Source organism: Lithobates pipiens, unplaced genomic scaffold (assembly GCF_037356315.1).
Source record: "Lithobates pipiens isolate NorthernLeopardFrog02 unplaced genomic scaffold, aLitPip1_a1.2 Scaffold_19, whole genome shotgun sequence".
Taxonomy (NCBI): Eukaryota; Metazoa; Chordata; class Amphibia; order Anura; family Ranidae; genus Lithobates; species Lithobates pipiens.
In genome coordinates this window covers 22476801-22485918 of record NW_027507764.1, presented here as the reverse complement: position 1 = coordinate 22485918, position 9118 = coordinate 22476801, and positions in this window count along the sequence as shown.

Below are 9118 nucleotides of genomic sequence, written 5' to 3'. Positions count from 1 at the left end.
ATGCTGTTGTCACGGCCTGGAGCCAAGTGTGGAGATCAGTACCTATAGCAGTAGAGAGGCTTCCATCAACCAGTTGGATAAGTACAGAAACAGGTCACCCTGGCGGATGGCGTGGGCTCACCAAAGGTACGAAGTCTAAGAACTAACCGATATTCACTAAAGCTCCTGATGGCGGAGATGGGTTTTGCTGTGTGTTAGTGCCAGGTCACAGCCCTCGGGATTGACCCACCAGGAGGTGAGCAAGCCGGGGTCCAGTAGCAGGTATAGCTGGTAGGGATGAAGCAGAAGTGTAGTCAGTAAACAAGCTAAAGGTCGGTAACAAGTGGTCGCAGTTTGGCTTCAAGCAGAAGTGTAGTCAAGGAAGAAGCCAAAGGTCAGTAACAAGTGGTAGGGAAAATATGGACAGCAACAAGAGAGAGATATTGGCTGGAGAGAGCACAATAATCTGGCAAACAGGAAGTGCAAAGGCATGGCTAAAATAGAAAGGACATGGGAAGGGTTCAAAATTCAAGAGCATGTTTCAAGGAAAGATCATTCAAGGAATTGTCCAGGAAGATGTCCAGTATCTCAGGTGGTTCAGCAAGAAGAGACATTGCTAGACACAGCATAGGCTGTAGGTTCAGACCCGGGTCCCACCATGTGGTGGAGCACATTCTCTCGGTAAAATGTGAACATGATTGCATGGCTTGGTAATGCAACAGTGTGTTGATGTACCATTTGTTTTGAATGACGCTCCAATGCTCATGTTGATGTAATGCCTTGCCTTGTCTTGTAGTCAGGACAGCCATCATACATTTTTGAGCCCCTTACACAGCTTTAGGCCTGCCCCCCCCCCCACCCCCAGAGCCTGACAACCAACATTCCCTGGGCCTGCCCACGGGCCATCCCACCGAATATGCACTTAGCCCTCCTTACAACTGAATGCACTCAGCAACCACCCTCATATCTGCATATATGTCAGCCTCCCCTCACACCTGTATATGTCAGCCCTTCTCACTCCCGTACACACTCAGCACCCCCCTCCCACCTGTATACATTTCAGCCCCCCTCACGCTTGTATTTATGTCAAGCCCCCTCCCTCACACCTGTATACATGTCTGCCCCCCTCACACCTGTATACATATCAGGCCCCCTCCTTCACACTTGTATACATGTCAGCCCCCCTCACTCCCGTACACACTCAGCACCCCCCTCACACCTGTATACATGTCAGCCCCCCTCACGCCTGTATATATGTCAGGCCCCCTCCCTCACACCTGTATACATGTCAGCCCCCCTCACACCTGTATACATGTCAGGCCCCCTCCTTCACACTTGTATACATGTCAGGCCCCCTCCTTCACACTTGTATACATGTCAGCCCACTCACACCTGTATACATGTCAGGCCCCCTCCCTCACACCTGTAAATATGTCAGGCCCCCTCCCTCACATGTATATATGTCAGGCCCCCTCCCTCACACCTGTATACATGTCAGGCCCCCTCACACCTGTATACATGTCAGGCCCCCTCCCTCGCACCTGTATACATGTCAGGCCTCCTCCTTACACCTGTATACATGTCAGGCCCCCCTCACACCTGTATACATGTCAGGCCCCTCCCTCACACCTGTATACATGTCAGGCCCCCTCACACCTATATACATGTCAGCCCCCCTGTCTCATACCTGTATACATGTCAAGCCCCCCTCACACCTGTATACATGTCAGGTCCCCTCCCTCACACCTGTATACCTGTCAGCCCCCCCTCACACCTGTATACCTGTCAGGCCCCCCTCACACCTGTATACATGTCAGGCGCCCCCTCACACCTTTATACAAGTCAGGACCCCTCCCTCACACCTGTATACATGTCAGCCCCCCCACACCTGTATACATGTCAGGCCCCCTCCCTCACACCTGTATATATTTCAGGCCCCCTCACACCTGTATACATGTCAGGCTCCCTCACACCTGTATACATCTCAGGCTCCCCCTCACACCTGTATACATGTCAGGCCCCCCTCACACCTGTATACATATCAGCCCCCCTCACACCTGTATACATGTCAGGCTTCTCCTCACACCTGTATACATGTCAGGCTCCCCCTCACACCTGTATACATGTCAGGCTCCCCCTAACACCTGTATACATGTCAGGCTTCCCCTCACACCTGTATAAATGTCAGGCCCCCTCCCTCACACCTGTATACATGTCAGGCCCCCTCACACCTGTATATATGTCAGCCCCCTCACACCTGTATACATATCAGCCCCCCTCACACCTGTATACATGTCAGGCTCCCTCACACCTGTATACATATCAGCCTCCCCCTCACACCTGTATAAATGTCAGGCCCCCCTCACACCTGTGTATATGTCAGCTCCCCACATATACACATCTGTAAACGCACAAAACTCTGGCCCCTCCCTGTACACAAACAGCCACCCTCCCATTCCTTCACAGCCCCTACATGTAAAGGTGATCTTCCTACCTGGTCCCAGCTCCTGTTTCCACAAAGTTGACATGTAGCTGAGACACAGAGGGGCTGCAGCCGATCACACTACATACCCAGTACATGCAACATGTACTGGGGTTCATATGTCACCTGCCAGAGGTGGCAGTAAAAAGCTTGATGTCAGAGCGCAGACACTGCAGAGATCATTTCTGCACTGCACAGATCATTTCTGCACTGCACAGCATGGCTCCCCTTCACCCGCTGCTGCCTTCTCCTAGCCTGGTCGGGCCCCCTCCAGATGCTCAGGGCCCCTTACAGTTGTATCAGCTGTACCCCCCCTAAAGGCAGCCCTGCTTGTGGTAAGCTACATAACCAGATACTGTGTGTGTGATTTTCATCCAGTTGTGTTGGGGCCCATGGATTGTTTTAGTGCAGCGCTTTTCAACCTTTTTAACACAGAGGAGCCCTTGAAATTAACTTTCCAGTCTCAGGGAACCACTACTAAAAATGACTATATCTACAACTCATGATACATTAGTGTGACTGTCAGTGGGAAGAATGCTCCTTACATTGGTGATCAGTGGGGAGAATGTTCCTTACATTGGTGATCAGTGAGAAGAATGTTCCTTACATTGGTGATCAGTGGGGAGAATGTTCCTTACATTGGTGATCAGTGGGAAGAATGTTCCTTACATTGGTGATCAGTGGGAAGAATGCTCCTTACATTGGTGATCAGTGAGAAGAATGTTCCTTACATTGGTGATCAGTGGGGAGAATGTTCCTTACATTGGTGATCAGTGGGAAGAATGTTCCTTACATTGGTGATCAGTGGGAAGAATGTTCCTTACATTGGTGATCAGTGGGAAGAATGGTCCTTACATTGGTGATCAGTGGGGAGAATGTTCCTTACATTGGTGATCAGTGGGAAGAATGCTCCTTACATTGGTGATCAGTGAGAAGAATGGTCCTTACATTGGTGATCAGTGAGAAGAATGGTCCTTACATTGGTGATCAGTGGGGAGAATGTTCCTTACATTGGTGATCAGTGGGAAGAATGCTCCTTACATTGGTGATCAGTGAGAAGAATGTTCCTTACATTGGTGATCAGTGGGAAGAATGTTCCTTACATTGGTGATCAGTGAGAAGAATGTTCCTTACATTGGTGATCAGTGGGAAGGAGGAGGAGGACACACCCAAGGAGCTCTCTGAGAACCGCACCTTTTTTCAAGCCTGGGCCTTGCCTGCTAGCTCGACCCAGGAATAATGCCTGATCCTGGGGGAGGCCCTGAGATGGATCCCCCTGATGACACGGGGCCCAGTGAGGAGGAGGTGGAGGATCTGTCTGTGGGTCCGGGCCCTGGTATGGATGCCAGCGTTTTCAGCCTTAAGGTTGTTAATCGCTTTAGGGCGATTGGGAGAGCGGAGGAGAAACTTAAAGTTTTGAGATTGGAGCTTAAAAACTTCAAAGCCAAATACTTCCAGGCCTGGAGTAAGAATCGCACCGCCATGAAGCCTGAGCTACAGGAATTAGAGGAAAAAGTGAAGCAGCAAACTTTATTGTTGGGAAAACTAAAAGAAAAAAGTGGAGCATTTAAAGAAAAGTTTGAAAACGAGAGAAGGTTTGTCAGCCAGTCCTCAGCATGTTCAGTGGATCAGCCTCAGCATATGGATGATCCGGGTCCATCTGCCTCTGCTCCTCTCCCCCCATGTAAGGCCTTGGAGTCGCCGGCGGCAACCAGCCAGGGGGTTGAGAGTGAGAATGGCACCCTGACCTTCATCCAGCGGATGGAATCCCCCCTGAGAGGAGACAAGCTTGTAATGTCTGATAATCCATCAGAGGTCCCGGAGGATGTTCAGAAAAATCAGCCAGGGAATGAAGATGAACCTGCACCAAATCCCCTGAACATGGATGTTGCTGCACCTGCATGTGCTGAGACCTGTAGTTCCACTACCACATTTGCTGCATGTGTTTCACACACTGTGTCTGACACCTGCAATGTGATTGCCTCACCTGAGCCTCTCTGTGTTCCAGCAGAGCTGATTGATTCTGGTGGGGGAGGGGGTCAGAATACTGCACCATGTGCAATGGAAGCCATGGATGTGTCAGTCCAGCCTGCACCGTCCTCTGCAGAAAGTCCTGTCCTGATGGAAGAGAACAGGCCAGATGAAGATTCCACCAGCACAGCAGTGGGAACTGACACTGCTGGGAAGACTGCAGGACATGTGAATATACCAGCAAGTATTAACAATGACAGTCATGATAAAACAATGAATGTGGTGGGTGGTGGTGATGGTGGAGGGGTTAATACTGCTGGGAAAAACAAAAATGACATTTCTCTCTCTGCTCAGAGGAAAGACTCATCGATTGTACAGACCAAATCTGTACAATCGATATCTGCTAGAGATGTCTCAGACAGTTCAAAACACACAAATATCTCTTCTGCTGGGAGGAATATGGGGAGTTATGCGTCTGTTGTGGGGAGTCGCACCAAGGAGGGTGGGGGGAATGCTGTAAATATTGGTGGTCACAATATAGGGGGGTTTGGTGGTGGGATTGGTGGTGGGTATAGGAGGAGGAATGTGGTTCAGTTCAAGTGGGAGGGGGAGGGGACCCCACCAGTGAGGGGGAGGGTGGCCGAGTTGATTTTGGAAATGGGGTTTAAAGCTGTGGATATTTTTGCTTTGATTTGCCCAGTGGGGAGTTATGAATTTGATTTATCTTTTGTAAAACCTGAGGGGTTGGACTTATTTTGGGAGCGACATAGGAGGTGCCAGGGCCTTTCGCAGTGGAGTGGTTTGGTGCCAAAGGTTATTTCCAGGCAGCCCCTGATAAAATCGGTGACCATTCTGGTGCGCAACGAATCCATACCAGAGGCTGATTTGATAGTATGGCTACGCCGATATGGTGAGGTCCTCACTCCACTGCGGAAGGTCCTGGATGAACATGGGATATGGACAGGGGCCTGGACAGTGTCGCTAAAACTGGGGGTGCTGGGCAATGTAGTCCAACATCTGCCCTGCTCAGCTTTTCTGGGAAGAGATCGGCTGACTATTTTCTACCAGGGACAGCCCAAAGTCTGCAATAAATGTGGTGAAAAGGGCCATTTTGCCTCTACCTGCACCCGTAAAAAGTGTTCGCTATGCCAGGGTCTGGACCATTTGGCAAAAGATTGTACCCAAATTCGGTGCAATCTGTGCCAAAAGCTTGGCCATCCTTACAGTAAGTGTCCAGAGGCTTTACATAACCTGCCAGGATTGGAGGCTGAGCTGCAGAGGCTGGATAAGGAGGATGAGGCCGCTGTAACTGTTGTTGTCCCTCCTGTGTCAGTTCCATCTGTTTCAGGTTCTGTTTCCCCTGGTAATGTGGTCCCTGAGTCTGTCCCTCCTGTGTCTGTTCCATCTGTTTCAGGTTCTGTTTCCCCTGGTAATGTGGTCCCTGAGTCTGTCCCTCCTGTGTCAGTTCCATCTGTTGCTTCAGATTCTGTTCCCTCTAGTGATGTGGTCCCTAAGTCTGTCCCCCATGTGGTTGTCCCTATTCCTGCTGTACGTAGATCCTCCAGACTAGCGGAGGCTGCTGGGGGGGCAGGTTTAGCGGATCTTCCTTCTCAGCCTCCAGTCCCTGTCCCTCGGCAGCGCAAACGTGGTCAGGGGAGTGTGGGGGTGCTGGATGGGGGTGGGGCTGATGGAAGGGTGTCCATATCCCATGTCTCACCCTCTGTTGGGGGGGATTCGGATGATGAGGGGTGGGAGACGTTTATGAGGAAGAAAAAGAAGAAGAGGAAGACAAATAAGGTGTTAATTTCTTCCTCAGAGTCGGACCCAGGAGGGGTTCCTCTTGGCAACACCTTCTCAGTTTTGTCAGGTGATGGGATGTCTGATTTATCTTTTTCTTTATCATCCATGGATGAGGGGGAGTCACATAGTTTGAAGAGAGCTGTTTCTGGTGATGAGAGTGTGGCAAAGGTTAAGAAACGACTACCCCAATCAGCCTGATGGCAGTTCCCACTCCGATAAAGGTGGCGACCATTAATGTCGCCAGCATGAAATCTGCAAGAGCTCGTGATATTGCCTTATTTTTGCTCAGCGAGTTTGATGCCGAGATTTTATTTTTGCAAGAGACCTGGCTCAATACTTTGGCCGATGTCCATCTAGCAAAAAGGGAGTGGAGATGCGGTCCCTCCTTTTGGTCTCTTGCGGCTGAGCCCTGCAGCGGAGTTGCGGTCCTTTTTAAAACCGATATGGTAGCGTGCCGGCGGGTATTTGAGGTAGAGATTGGGAGATGCATGGTCTTGGACGTCTCTGTTAGGGGGCAGGACCCGCACCTGATTAATATCTATGGACCGCAGTCAAGATGGGGCAGGAAATGCCTCCTCACAGAGATCAAGCCCTTCCTTTTTACGTCCCAGCAGGTTGTCTTTGGAGGTGATTTTAACACCATAATTAGGCCTGAAGACAGGAGAGGCTCCATAGACAGGCTGGCGTACGATAGCGTTTTTCTTAGAGATATGGTGAGACAAGCAGGCCTGGTAGATGTGCATATTAAGCACTGCCCTGGCAGCACGGGATTCACATTTCAGAGAGGGAATAGTCAGAGTAGGATAGATAGTTTTTTTTTAAAGGAGAACTCTGCTTTCTCGGCTCCTGAGTTGAGGGCGGTGGAGTTCTCTGACCACTGTATGCTGTCTGTGACTCTGAATGCCTCGGACACTTCACCCAGGGGAAGGGGTACCTGGAAACTGAATTCGGCTCTCCTGGAAGACGTAGAGGTAAGACAATCCTTTGAGGATTTTTTCCAGGCACAGGTTTCTATTCTGGACTTTTGCAGCACTAAGTCAGAGTGGTGGGAGCTTGTGAAACAAAGGGCGATTGGACTTTTCAAGGCCATAAGTAAGAAGAAGCAGCTTGGTATGTACATTGCCTACCGGCATTTGCGGAGGAAGCTTGATCGTCTTGTCTCGTATAGAGGAGATCCAGGGAAGATCTCTGAGGTGAAGTTTCTTCTTAGAAAGTGTCAATACGACCGGCATGCCTCCTTGGTTCTGGAGAGGGATTATGGAAAATATCACTCGCCTGATCCTTACCAGAACTGTAAGCAAGGCATAGCAGTTAAGACGGTCATAGGCCTGAGGGATAGTACGGGTTCCCTGGTAAAGTCCAGATCAGGGATCCTGGAGATCTTCAGATCATATTATGCAGACCTTCTGGGAAGAAAGGACCTTTGTCGGGACAAGATGGAAAGCTTTCTGGATTCTACTCCAGGATTGGGAAATGGTACATTGCCTTTGATGGATTTGACAGAACCAATTTCAGTGGATGAGGTAGTCCATGCTATAGAGAAGCTGGCTACCAAAAAATCGCCTGGGCCAGATGGGTTGACAGCTGAATTCTACAAGTGTTTTAAGTCCATTCTGGCTCCCTTTTTAGCGGAGGTTTATAACAGCTGTCTAGAAGAGGGTTCGCTCCCTCCCTCCATGAGGCAATCCGCTGTGATTCTTCTGTCAAAAGGTAAAGACCCCTCAATGATTGAGAACTGGCGCCCCATCAGTCTTCTCAATGTTGATAGAAAGATCTTGGCGAAGATTCTTTTTTGGCGCTTGTCGTCAGTGGCAGGCGATTTGTTGTCCAGTCATCAGCACTGCTCGGTCCAAGGTAGAAGTACCTTTTCAGCGGTTTTAGCTGTCCGGGAGGCTTTGGAGCGATGCAGGGCTGCTGGATGGAGAAAGTACTTGCTGGCATTGGATCAGGCGAAGGCTTTTGATAGAGTCAATCACGAGTACCTGTATTTTCTACTTGGTAGATACGGCCTGCAGGGGAGGTTTATAGATTGGCTGAAGACATTATATAAAGGGGCTGAGAGCTTCCCACTGGTTAATGGTTGGGTTGGACGGCCTTTTGAGGTTGGCTCTGGTGTGCGCCAGGGATGTCCTCTGAGCCCCCTGTTATATGTATTCGCAATCGACCCCTTCATAAGAAGGCTAGAGAGTGGATCTTTGTGCGGGGTGCCTTTGGGCATTGCTGGTGTGCCACCTTTGAAGGTCGTGGCCTATGCCGATGATGTGTCTGTTATTGTCTCTGGAACGGAGGAGGCGCAGGAGGTGGTCTCTATGATAGAGCAGTACACGGAGGCTTCTGGTTCTAAAGTCAACCATGAAAAGAGTGAAGTTTTCTGGATGGGTGAGGAAGGTGAAAGCTTCGAACTTCCGGATGCCTTCCCAGAGCCCCAGCAGGAAATTAAAGTGTTGGGCATCAAATTTGGTCCTGGTGACTATGGTCATCGAAATTGGGAAAGCAGGTTGGTGTGTGCCAATGCCAAAGTAGCAAGTTGGAAGAAATGGAAGCTTTCATTGAGGGAGAGGGTTGACTTGATCAAAACGTACCTGGTCCCAATTTTTTTATATGTCAGCTTCGTCTGTATCTTGCCAGTATCTCTCTATGCAAGGGTGTACAGCTGCTTTTTCCAACTGTTATGGGGAAGTAGGCTGAACCTGATCAAACGCAATGTAACTTACCTGTCTAGGCGGGAGGGTGGCCTAGGAATGGTCAACCCAATAGTTTTCTTTTCTCTGCTGTTTTTAAAGTACAATCTTGGTAACATGCTAGCAGAGAACCCGCCGGGATGGGTGGGTATTTTTCAATCTTGTTTTAGGCCTTTTCTGCGATCCTGGGAAGATGGCGGGCCAG